The sequence below is a fragment of the Pseudochaenichthys georgianus genome, chromosome 7 (genome assembly GCF_902827115.2).
Source record: "Pseudochaenichthys georgianus chromosome 7, fPseGeo1.2, whole genome shotgun sequence".
Lineage (NCBI taxonomy): Eukaryota > Metazoa > Chordata > Actinopteri > Perciformes > Channichthyidae > Pseudochaenichthys > Pseudochaenichthys georgianus.
In genome coordinates, this window is record NC_047509.1 from 30,357,712 (window position 1) to 30,369,815 (window position 12,104).

A 12,104-nucleotide genomic window follows, 5' to 3' on the forward strand; every position below is an offset into this window, starting at 1 on the left:
CGGCCCATGGGTGACGCGCTCCGGGACCCTGTCTGGCCTCTCCTGCTTCCCGGTGATGCCTCAGCCCCTGCTGAGGACTTCATGCCCGCCGCCGCGGCACGTCTGCCTGCGGCCGGGTTGTGCTCCTTCCTCCCGGGGGGACTGCTCCTCTGTTCCGGGGATACCTCGGCGCCTGCCGAGGACTTCATGCCCGCCGCCGTTGTGCGTCTGCCTGCGGCCGGGTTGCCCTCTTTCCTGCTGGGTTCTCCGCAACACCTAGTGCGGCCCCCTTACGACGGCCCGCCCTCGGTGTGGGTGCCCTCGCCCTCGTTAGGGCCCCTGCCCTCTCCTGCGGCCCCCTTTCGTGGCCCGTTCCATGGCCCGTTCCATGGCCCGGTCCTCACCTGCGGCCCCACCCTCCTCGGCCCTTGTGGTGCTTCCTCCACGGACATGCCATGTTTGAATTCTGGGGGGGCTTGTGTGGTGACTACCTATTTAACCACTGGGACATAATTCAAACCTGGAACTACAGTTGCGGTTATTGTTCCCACACGGACATGTTATGGGTTACCTATAAATAGGTGTGCCCTCTTGGCTCTCTCTCTGGTCGACCCGGGCTGCGACCCGACAACATGTCCTTTGCAGCTTGTGATTAAAGTTCCCTTTTGTACCTTCGATGCACCGCCTCTGACTCCATATCTCTCGGCACTACAATAGATTGTTAAAGTAAATTCAGATTGAACATATAAAACAATTTAAATTATAGTGTCCGTCCAAAAGAAAAACATTACTTATAGTGAAAACTACCCTTGAATGATGGGATAGTAGACTAAAAGCTTTAGGAATCCAAACTATAACATATAATAAGTACCCTGTATCAGGGGCGGACTGGGACTAAAATTCAGCCCTGGAAACTGACCCAGTCCGGCCACATGAAATGTCAAATGTTAGAAATCCGCTGTTTCTTATATAAAGTTTTACATCCGATTCACTCCTTTTTTCCTCTCTGTACACAGCTCCAGTTTGAGCATTGGCCTGTCATCAGATTTCATTTTTAGTTGCTCTCTGGAGGAGCTATAACCGAGGATACACTGATGGTGCCTCCACGGCTCCTCCGCGGATGCATTTCCGGGAACGGTGGAGGCATGACGCACGGCCGGACTTATCTCAGCCAATGACAGCTCTGCATGCATCCCCTGGATATTATTTTAGAAACTGCTCTCATCGCAACGCGATGTTTACAGTGAGAACAGATGTGAGGTCCGTGCAGAAAGCAGAGCAGTGTGTAAAATATATATCACTCAGTATAACAGGCCTACTCTCTTTATTTGCTTTAGTTTAGTAGATATCTACAAAGAGTCGATATTTTTCTAAGACCATTTAGTGCTTCACATAATAAAATACACAACGGCTGTAGCCTGATTATGCTTTAGGAGCTGTAGGTGTGTGTGGTACAGTGTGTAGGTGTGTGTGTGGTACAGTGTGTAGGTGCGTGTTGTACAGTGTGTAGGTGTGTGTTGTACAGTGCGCAGATGCGGCGGACAGACAGGTCTCAGTTGGTTTGGTGTCCTCTGCTTACTTGTAATACTTGCAAATACAATTTTTGGCCCGTAATTTCAATTCCCCATTTCAGCGACCAGAGAGAGGGGGGGGGGGGATATATCCAGTCTCTGATTGTGTTACGTTATTATGAGAGTGCTCTCATACTTTAAATTGCATATATGTATATAAATATATTTGTGTGTGTGTCCACATCTGGGGTTACGTAATGTAACCCAGCTTCTATGAGTATAGGCGCAGCCCTCTAAGGCTATCGCTATTGGGTAATCCCCACTGCACGTGTGCAGCACTGACAGACTTATTCCACGCCCACCTACGACGTGGGCCCCACCTCTAGGCTCACTTCCGTATAAATAGGAAGTAGGCCCTACAATCCACTCCAACAGCTTTTCTTCAGCTATTCGCGGAGCCAGTGGGGCCCGAACCTTAGAGGGCTGCGCCTATACTCATAGGAGCTGCGTTACATTACGTAACCCCAGTCCTATATCGCTATTGGGTTAAGGGCGAAGCAGGATGTACTCTACGCCCCACTGGTTCCGTCCATTACCAGAAGCACCAAACACACCTACTCAGTTAATAACCCATGTCCATTTCGCCGTGCGTAAATGGAGCATCCCATTCCCAGGGAATATAGCATTATTACAAATTTATATTTCTCCATCAGGGAACGAAGGTAGGCTTACTCGGGCTACCTGTCGTTTATAAGAAGTAGAGATCGAGTCTCACTTGTTAAAACGAGAGAAGGGAACCTGATCTAAAGGTTCAAATGGAGCTTTACTCCGTGCGCGTAACACTAAAGCCAAAACCCATTGAGGCGCCAAAGCGCGTGACACATGTCTGAGTCTCTGTGCTCCCCGTAGAAAACGTTTTGTCAGAGGGTGACTACACACCGTGCTGACACCAATCTACGTGGCAAGATGAAATGGCAGCAGCATATGTTTCGACCGTGCTATAGGTCAAATTCCTGTCCAGCAACAGCTGGAGGAACGACAGCACAAGGCAGGGGGCCCGTAACGGGGTCCGGGTTTTTCCCTACACACCAAACGGAACATTGTCCATTTGGCTGTGTAGGATGTGTGTTCAGCAGCTGCGCTGATCGAACACCTCCCTGGTGATTTATACAGGCCGCCGCTGCTTTGTTGTCTGTTCGAATCAACACATGTTGATTGTCAACACAACAACACATGTTGATTGTACAGCAACAGGACGAAGTGCTGGATTACTTTCCATATAGTAATTCCAGCACGTTTATATGGAGAGACATGTGACCCGGCCACTGTCCCCCCACTGCCTGCGACATGCACGTTCCTCAACCTGCGAGAGATGCGTCTGTGAACACTGTGGTGTGTGACGTCTCTCTGCTCAGGGGCGCCCCCACTGACGTGGAGATTTTTCCATGGGTTCAATCCCAACCCACGGAAGGAGGAATGTACACCATGCGTCTCCTCTGACGCACGGGGTCGATACACAGGCAATTAAACCACCTCTGGAGTCTCCTCACTGTGAAGGAGCCCCAGGGGTATCACCACGTGACCAGCTGATATCCTGCCTAACAGCTGCATCACGGAGAGGGCCGTCACTGCCCCGCGGGGTGTGACACGCCGGAGGTGAGCTGTCCGAGCTGCTTAAAAACCTATAGGTTTTTAAAGACAGCCGGTTTATGCAGCGAGCCATGATGCCTATAACCGACAGGTTAGGGGCAGCCGGCTTACCCGGTGAGCCTTGCTGCTTATTATTATCCATCTGTCCATCGAACACACGCGTCGCCACTCTGAGTGATACTCTGAGAGCGCGCGACCTACTCTGGCTGTGTTGTGGTTGTCATGGTGACGAGCCACGTCAGAGCCCTCCCCGCCATTGCCCGTGAAGCAACCCAAGAGGGGCCCGGTCCGAAAAAGGCTGCGAGGGGGCCTCCACACACTGCCTCTCACACCGGCTCTCATCCTGTCTCTGTTTAGGAGAAGGCTCGTAAACTGGACATTGAGGTGCGTTCACGCTCAAACCTGTGAGGAATGAGCGGAGGTGTGTGTAGTGCTATTCACACAGTGCGTAATAACAGCCCTAGGCTCCTTACGACCGTGTATAGTATAGGCCCATCTGGGACAGAGGAAAAACCGTGCTGCCTGCTAACCGACAGGTTAACAGCTGCACCGGAGGAGAGCTGTCACTTTCTCCATTCTCTGCTGTGAGAGTCGCGCTCTCATGCGGGCTGAGTTCCATTCCACTCCCAGTTAAATGTCTGGGAGGGAAGATGACAGCTCTTCTTCCAGTTGATAATGAAAAACCCAGGCTTGACAGATGAGATACGAGCTGTATCGTCTGAAAAACCGCTTCCTCCCTTCTTCTCTCTTTTGGAGCGAGCCAGCCACAGCTGGTCGTACAGGCAAAATAACCCTCATCCCCATTCTGAGTAGCTGCTCCAACTGTCTCCACCCACTTTGAAAAAAGTGCGTGGAGCCAGGAATGAGAAACGCAGGAATTTGCTGTGTTTCGGGATGATGGTTACGTGGAGGTAAGCATCCTTCAGGACTATGGATGTGCACCTCCCTGGTGAACACACTCCAGCACCTGTTTGATCGTCAGCATGGGAAAAGGCCATTCCCTTGTTGGACACTGACAGATCGAGGATGGGTCTCATTCCCCCCGCCCCATCTCCTTCGGGACCAGAAAATAGCGGGAGTAAAAACCCCTGATTTTCTTCCCTTTGAGGAACCCCGGGAAAAGGCTTTCTTTAACCAGAGTTCCTGCCGCTCTGCACGGAGCACGAGACACTGTTCTTGGGATGACAGGACTTCCTGTATCCCGTAGAACTGCGGGGGGGAGAGGCGAATTGCAGAGACTACCCTCTGCCCATCCGCCTCTCATCCATCTGTCCATCAGACATACTCGCCGCCACCCTGAGTACCATACAGTACTCTGATAGTGCCGGGTGTACATTCTCTGGATGTGCTGTGGTTGGTAACAAACCATGCCAGAGCCCTCCACATGCTGCATTCCACACCGGCTCTCAATATGTCGTCGTTTAGGAGAATACTCGTAAACTGCGCGTTCACACTCAACCCCACTAAGGGATGAGCGGAGGTGTGTGCAGTGCTGTCCACACGAGGCGTAATAATGGCCCTCCGTGGGCTTATTACGACCGTGGGTAGGAGGTGTCTGAGACAGAGGAAAAATCCATGCTGCCTAAACCCAAAAAGTTTACGGTAGACGGATTTGAATAGCAAGCCCAGCTGTTTTATTAACCGATAAGTTAAAAAACCCAGCCGGCTTAGGCAGCGAGCCGTGCTGCCAAGTAACCAATAGGCTATTGGCAGCTGGCTTAAACCGGGGAGCCTTGCTGCATATTAACTTCCCTCTGTTCATCTAACCCACGCGCCGTCCTCAAGGCGCGAACCTGCTCTGGATGTGCTGTGGTTGTCATGGTGACGAGCCACGCCAGAGCCCTCCAGACGTTGCATTTCACACAGGCTCTCCTTATGTCGCGTTTAGGAGAAGGCTCGTAAACCGGACATTTAAGGTGCGTTCACGCTCAACACCCCTAAGGGATGAGCGGAGGTGTGTGCAGTGCTGTCCACACTGTAATAATGGCACTCGTGGCTCATTACGACCGTGTGTAGGAGGTAGGTTTGGGACAGAGGAAAAAAATTCGAGCTGTCTAAAACCCAACAGGTTTTAAAGACAGCCGGTTATGCAGCGAGCCATGCTGCCTATAACCGACAGGTTAGGGGCAGCCGGCTTACCCGATGGGCCTTGCTGCTTATTATTATCAATCTGTCCATCGAATACACGTATTGCCACTCTGAGTAATACTCTGAGAGCGCACACCTGGTTTGGATGTGCTGTGGTTGTCATGGTGACGAGCCACGTCAGAGCCCTCGCCGCCGTTGCCCGTGAAGCAGCCCAAGAGGGGCCCGGACCGAAAAAGGCTGCGAGGGGCCCTCCACACGCTGCATCTCACACCGGCTCTCATCCTGTCTCTGTTTCGGAGAAGGCTCGTAAACTGGACATTGAGGTGCGTTCACGCTCAAACCGTGCACGTGCATGCATACGTGAGTCATGGTGAGATATCTGGATTGGTTGCTTTTTCTTTGCACAGCATGAAAGAAAGGCGAAATGAATGGGCTGTGATTTTAGTTTTTTTAAGCAGAGGTTGAGTTCAATCATTTGTACGACCCTCGGAGGATGTTGTAAAAATGTAAAGGAAAAAGGTTCCCCACCCCTGCTGTAAATAATAATAAAAACCCTTGATTTATAACTTAACATCTCTGTCTGCTATTGATCTGAGTATATGATAAAGAATAGCCAGTTAATTGAAGCGTTATAGCACAGGCCTTTGTCAGATGATATATTACGCAGTTTCTTTTCTGCTTCGAATAGTTCTCTCTTTTTTCACCATACCTGTGTTTGCATCACTATAACCAATGAGCACCTGCATGTGTATGAGAATGGCCCTGACACCATTTCAGCCCAGATTTACAAACTCCTGGCAGGACAAGCTCCAGCTCAATTTTCACACTGAATTAAAACAAAGTGAGTGAGGGACTGCAATATAAGAGGGAAAGAAAGAGAAACTTTAAAACTGTTCAATTGTCATGATGTGTAAAGACTGATATTGTTCTATAATCGTCTGAAACTGTTAAGGCATAATGTGAAACGGTTAACAAAGAAAAAGGGAAACTCAAGCTGCTGCTACACTTTATTTTATTTATCTAAAATTAAGCACTTTTAAGATGCACACATTTTCAAAACCTATTTTATTTATTTTCTCTATTTTATTTTTAAATGCAGCCCGAGAGGAACATTACACATATCCACAGTATTTACTGTATATCTGTATAGTTCAATGTTAATTGACAATAAATATTGTTGTTTTTGAATTGTACTTTCTTTATTTGATTGGCAGTCAGTTGTTGATTACATGCAGACGTTGATAAAGCTACAGCTACTTCAATATATATCACATTAATTCATAAAGCAAGTTAGACATTTTGATGTTCCGGACCTTTGCATGGGGAGCTTTTCTCTAACTGGTCCTCGTTGGAATTTAGTTGAATACCCCTGCTGTAAAGCGTCTTTGAGTTGTGAAAAGCGCTATATAAATAAAATGCATTATTATTATTATTATTATTATTATTATTATAATGATAAACTGAAGCAATTTCTAAATTAACCCAATTAAGTGAGTTTTAAATATCATCCTAATGATATCTATGTATGTGCTGACGCTGTTGGCGGTTCTAGTGTTAACAGAAATTTTAATTAAATATGTGTAATGGCAAATGCCATATATGATTTTCTTACCTGGAATTCTGCCTTTTTGAACAGACTTTTTGAGTCCTAGCTATATTGTCTGCAGTTCTAGGGTTAATATGAATCTAATATGATTGTCATCGGTCTAAATTAGATTTCAAATGATTAACTGTGTATGTAATGAAGATCATAGTGTGGGTTAAATCCATTTTCATAACCACTGTCTTTTAACTGATTTAAATGCGGAAACTGGGCTTATTCATCAGAATTTCGTATGACTTGACTTGCTTGATCTGAGCAATGACTTGACTTGACTTGCTTGACTCTCATCACAGTGACTTGGGACTTGCTTGATACTTGTAGGTCAAGACTTGAGACTTGCTCATGACCTCTGCTAATATCCAATCAGATCAATGGATTCCAGAGAAGAGAAAACTTTGAAGGCCTTTTTCTCAAAATGATGACTCGGTGACAGTCATTTTATAATGTGACATATTTTGCTTACTATTTGGAGTAAAAAAACAATATCCTGATATCGTTAGAAAGCTAGAGGAGTGACAGTGGATACAACTCAAAATGTGTCTTCGGGTCAATGCGACTGATTTCGATGGAGCAGGTCACATATGTTTTGTTGTTGTGGCTCTGAGTCCAGTGGCCTGGACGTTCGGGACGAATCCCAATGGGCCGCTACTGAAGTGGGCCGGTCGGATAAGTCACTAGCACCCTCCCCCCGTTGACAATTTACTAGCGGTATTTACTTGCGGTACCGAGGTGGGCCGGCGGTACCGAAGTGGGCCGATCGAGAGTCCCGGGCTGATTTTTAGACCCAGTCCGCCCCTGTCTGAGTCTGTACTCCAGCACTTTGGATTTCAAATGAAACAATGACTATGAGGTTAAAGTGCAGACTGTGTCCAAGTATTAAATATGACTACTTTATTCAAGTGTATGTTAATACACTTGAATGTTAATGTAGTATGTGTTATGGAAATCTGAGACCCAACACTGTGGAGAGTACAAGTCAAAGTGATCAAAACAAATAAATGGTGAATCAGACAGAGTTGTCTTTCTGGTTATTTATTTGAAGCTTCAAATACATAAGATACAATAAAAATAGACACAGGTCTCACAGAGCATAGAATAGTCTGCGTGAGTGTACGCCATACAATATGGTAGCAAAGCTTATATACAGGAAAGAGTGAGAAGGTTAGAAATCTGTCTTCACACGGTCACATTGTTATTAGACATCTGTCCTTGAGCTGTAGATAGCATAACGGTTCCCAGAGTAGGGAAGTTCTTGTGTGACTTTGTGTGAGTCTCAACCCAGTAGCCAAATCAGCTCGGTGGCCTTGAAGCGCTTGGGAATAAACCCAAAGTAGAGTACATAGAAGAAAACAGCACATCTCAGGAAATGAGATGTATTTGGTTTAAGCATATAAGGATATAATAAAAATGTCCACTACATTCTCCCCTTTTGATCATACTTGATCAATAAAAAAACAAATGACAGGATAGACTGATATAACACATCAATGAATACACTCCATCACTGGTTTAAGTAAACACATCACAAATATATCATAGAAAATTAGCTGTTTTTGTGGAGGACAGACTCCAATATAATGTAAGCATAAGAGAGGAGGGTACACATGATTATATTGTAGTGTCGGAATCAGACTCTTCTGATTCTAGCTGATAAGGATTCTAAGGATTGTTGTGTAATGGAATAGCAGTATACTGAACGAAAGCTGAGCATACCATGCTGGAAACGCATTTCTTCAGTATTGGGATAATCAAACAGGTACAACTGATTAATAGGCCAAAAATGATCGCCAGGGGTGTCACTATCCTAGCCAGCCATGCTTCCCACCCGCCTGATGTAAGCCAGGACCACCAGTCCCAGCCACCTGCGTTGGATATGTCATCCGCTTTCATGTCGGCTAACAGGTCGTTGAGATGCAGCACGGTGTCAGTGATGTTCTTGGTGGCGTCGGGAATGTAAGGACAACAGGAGTCACCGATCACATGACACAGGCCACCCTTTGAGGCGAACAAAAGGTCAAGAGCAAATTGGTGCTGCATGAGCATGTTCCTAGAGGCTATTATGAATGGGGGCAATGCCTGGAAGCCTTGCGTAGTCTCGTAAGTGAGGTTCTCACTTACCGATCTTTTTACCTTGTGGTGGTCGGGGTGTTGGAACTCTGGGTAATGATGTGTCGTGTACATTAAGGACGTGAGGACAGTGACCGCTGGATTCAAATCCACTAGAGTGCATGTACCTATCCAGAGGGGAGCCAGAACTTGATAGAGCTTGTCGCCGCACAACCAAACGTAATCTTGTGGCGCGCTAAACCCAGCATCACTGGGCCAGGCCAGTTGGAGGGAAATATGTTTAACATCAGGGAATGCTGCGTTAGAAAGGATTCAGGGGTATCCGGTCCAGGGGCACCGGATATGCAACAATACGAGATTTTGTAAGCACCGTAACTGCACGTGTTCCGTAGGATACGAGTACAACCAGTAGTAGTGCCTAGGAAAAAATAAGGTGGTGTAAGAGACGTTTTGTGGTACACTCTCTGGATGCAGAGGCTGTGTTTCATCCCTCTCAAATGACTGCGGTGCACATGACTGACGGTTTGGTACTTTGCGTATGTGGTATCAAACGTAGATACACACAAAAGGGAGTTAGACCGATTACTGCATGGTGGGGGAAGCTGCCTAGCATAACGCCACTCGGTTACGCGGTCTTCACCCTTGATGGGCCTTGTCAGAGCCATAAACGTGCAGAGGTGTTCAACCTGGGTTAGAGAGCGCGGACGAACTGGCACGGACATTGATGAGTCCTGGGGGAAAAGGGTGCATGCATAACATGACCCATTTTGTCCTGCGGCCCGCAAGAATGATCTCAGAGTGTGCCACCAGACGTTACCGGTGATCCCATTACTGGTCTGAACCACATCAATGTTGCTATGGTCGTTATTGCCTATGTATAGATTACGTTTTAGAAATGTAGATGTACCTATGGATGTCAACAGTTGCGTCAAAGGTTGCTTACCCTTTTCGGGGGTCTGAGTTTTGGGCGCGATGTCTATGTAAAATGTGCCACACGGGTCGGCGCTGGATACATACATACAGACAACAAAATAACCCTTGTCTGATATCTGGGCAGCCTGTAGTTGCAACAGGATAACGGGGCTCGATGAATTGACCTTGGAGATAGACAAACTCCCTTTGATGTTTGTTTTGTCGTCCCATAAGGTATAACCCCAATCGGTGTGCGCGGTGGTCCATAAAACAAAAGTCCAGCCCCCCGAGCAGTGAGTGGCGGTGTGACTGTCATTCTCGACATAGCATATGTAGGCGTCTGCCCACCCCAGTTTCTTAGGGTCGGGGCAATGCATGTAGTCGCACGGGTCTAACTGCACTGTGCTATCTTCCCCATCCCTTAGAGTAATGTTACCAATCCCTGTCTTGACCAGCCCCTCGACCCATGTGGTTCGCCCTGCTTTCCCCATGTACCTCTTAGATACCTCGATTTTGGCTGACATGTTGTATGCTGACCATGGATACATAAAATATAGGACTAGTCCTAACACAACTATCATGGCAAGTATGCAGAGGAACCATTCTATGATTGTCCAGGCTCTCCAGTAGTATTCACATTGCTCACGGTTGCGTTGTCGTCTCTCCAGGCGAGCCCTCATCACGAGGGGGAAATGTTCCATGGTGTTTGTGTGTGTATTCTCTCGGTCGATTTCATGACACGGACAGTCAGACTCCGCACACCGATAACACAAACGAGGAACCAGAGAGCATATGGAACCGCTCAGCTGGCACTCGCTCGTGACACCTTGTGTGTAGTGTGTTTTGGTGTATGTAGTGCAAGTGTGGTGCTGTTGGGACTAGGACACGTCACTTGTTGCCGTCTTCCATTGGTGACTAGGACACGTCACTTGATGTTGTCTTCCGTTGGTGACTTGGACACGTCACTTGTTGTCGTCTGCTTCTACCGTTTCTCCTTTCCTGTGACTACGACCTTGCAGTGGTTGGCGTGGACCCACGTAGCTCTCTCTGCGACCTTGACCGCTGTCTGGGTGACGAGAAGCACCTGGTAAGGACCTTGCCAACGATTGGATTTCCAGCTCTTTCTCCGGAAATCCTTGATCAGCACGAAGTCGCTGGGTTGAAGAAGGTGAAGCGGACCAGTGGCAGGGGTAGGCAAGGCTGCGGCTACCTGACGTCGGATGTCTGCTAAAGTGGATGATAGGTTAACACAGTGGTTCCCAAACGGTGTCCTCAGCCCGAGTGCGTCATCTGTCGGGAGAAGTTAGCTAATGCGAACATGGTTCCAAGCAAGCTGAAGAGGCACTTGGAAAGCAAACATCCCTTCCATGTCCAGAGAAACTTGGCCTACTTCAAAAGAGCGCAGGATCTGAACCAGAGGCAGCAAGACCGTTTGTTGGATTGTGTGAAAGTGTCTGAAAAGGCAATGGAGGCTAGTTACATGCTGGCGGAGCTCATTGCAAAGCAGAAAAAACCTCACACAATAGCGGAGACACTCATCCTCCCAGCTTGCAAAAAAATTGTAGGTATCATGCTGGGTCCAGATGCCGCAAATGAGCTATCCAAAGTGCCGTCGTCTGATAATACAATCAAAAGAAGAATCGACGACATGTCAGAAGACATTGAGCAACATTTGACAGAGAAACTGCAGGCGAGCGGCAGATTTTCCCTACAAATAGACGAATCCACTGACATAAGTGGGGCTGCCCAACTTCTGGCAAATGTCAGATATGTTGATGCTGACTCTATCAAAGAGACGTTTTTATTCTGCAAAGAAATGGAAAGCCATACTACGGGAGAAGAAATATTCAGGGTAACTAATAACTATTTAAAAGAGAACAGTCTGACCTGGAATATGTGCGTCGGTCTTTGCACAGATGGTGCGGCAAGCATGACGGGGAGAGTGAAAGGATTTATTGCTAAGGTGAGAGCACAAAACCCACATATCGTAACAAACCACTGCATTTTGCATCGAGAGGCATTAGTTGCCAAAACCATGCCCCCGGAGTTGACTGAGGTGCTGAATCAGGCTGTGCAGATGGTGAATTTCATCAAATCAAGGCCCCTGAAATCTCGCCTCTTCTCCCAGCTGTGCGCCGAGATGGGAGCCGACCACCAAAGCCTGATCCTCCACACAGAGGTACGTTGGCTGTCACGGGGGAAAGTCCTATCCCGACTTTATGAGCTTCGGGAAGAGCTTTTGAAGTTTTCACGTGAACACGCTGTCCCACATAAAGACAAGCTCGCGGATGAGA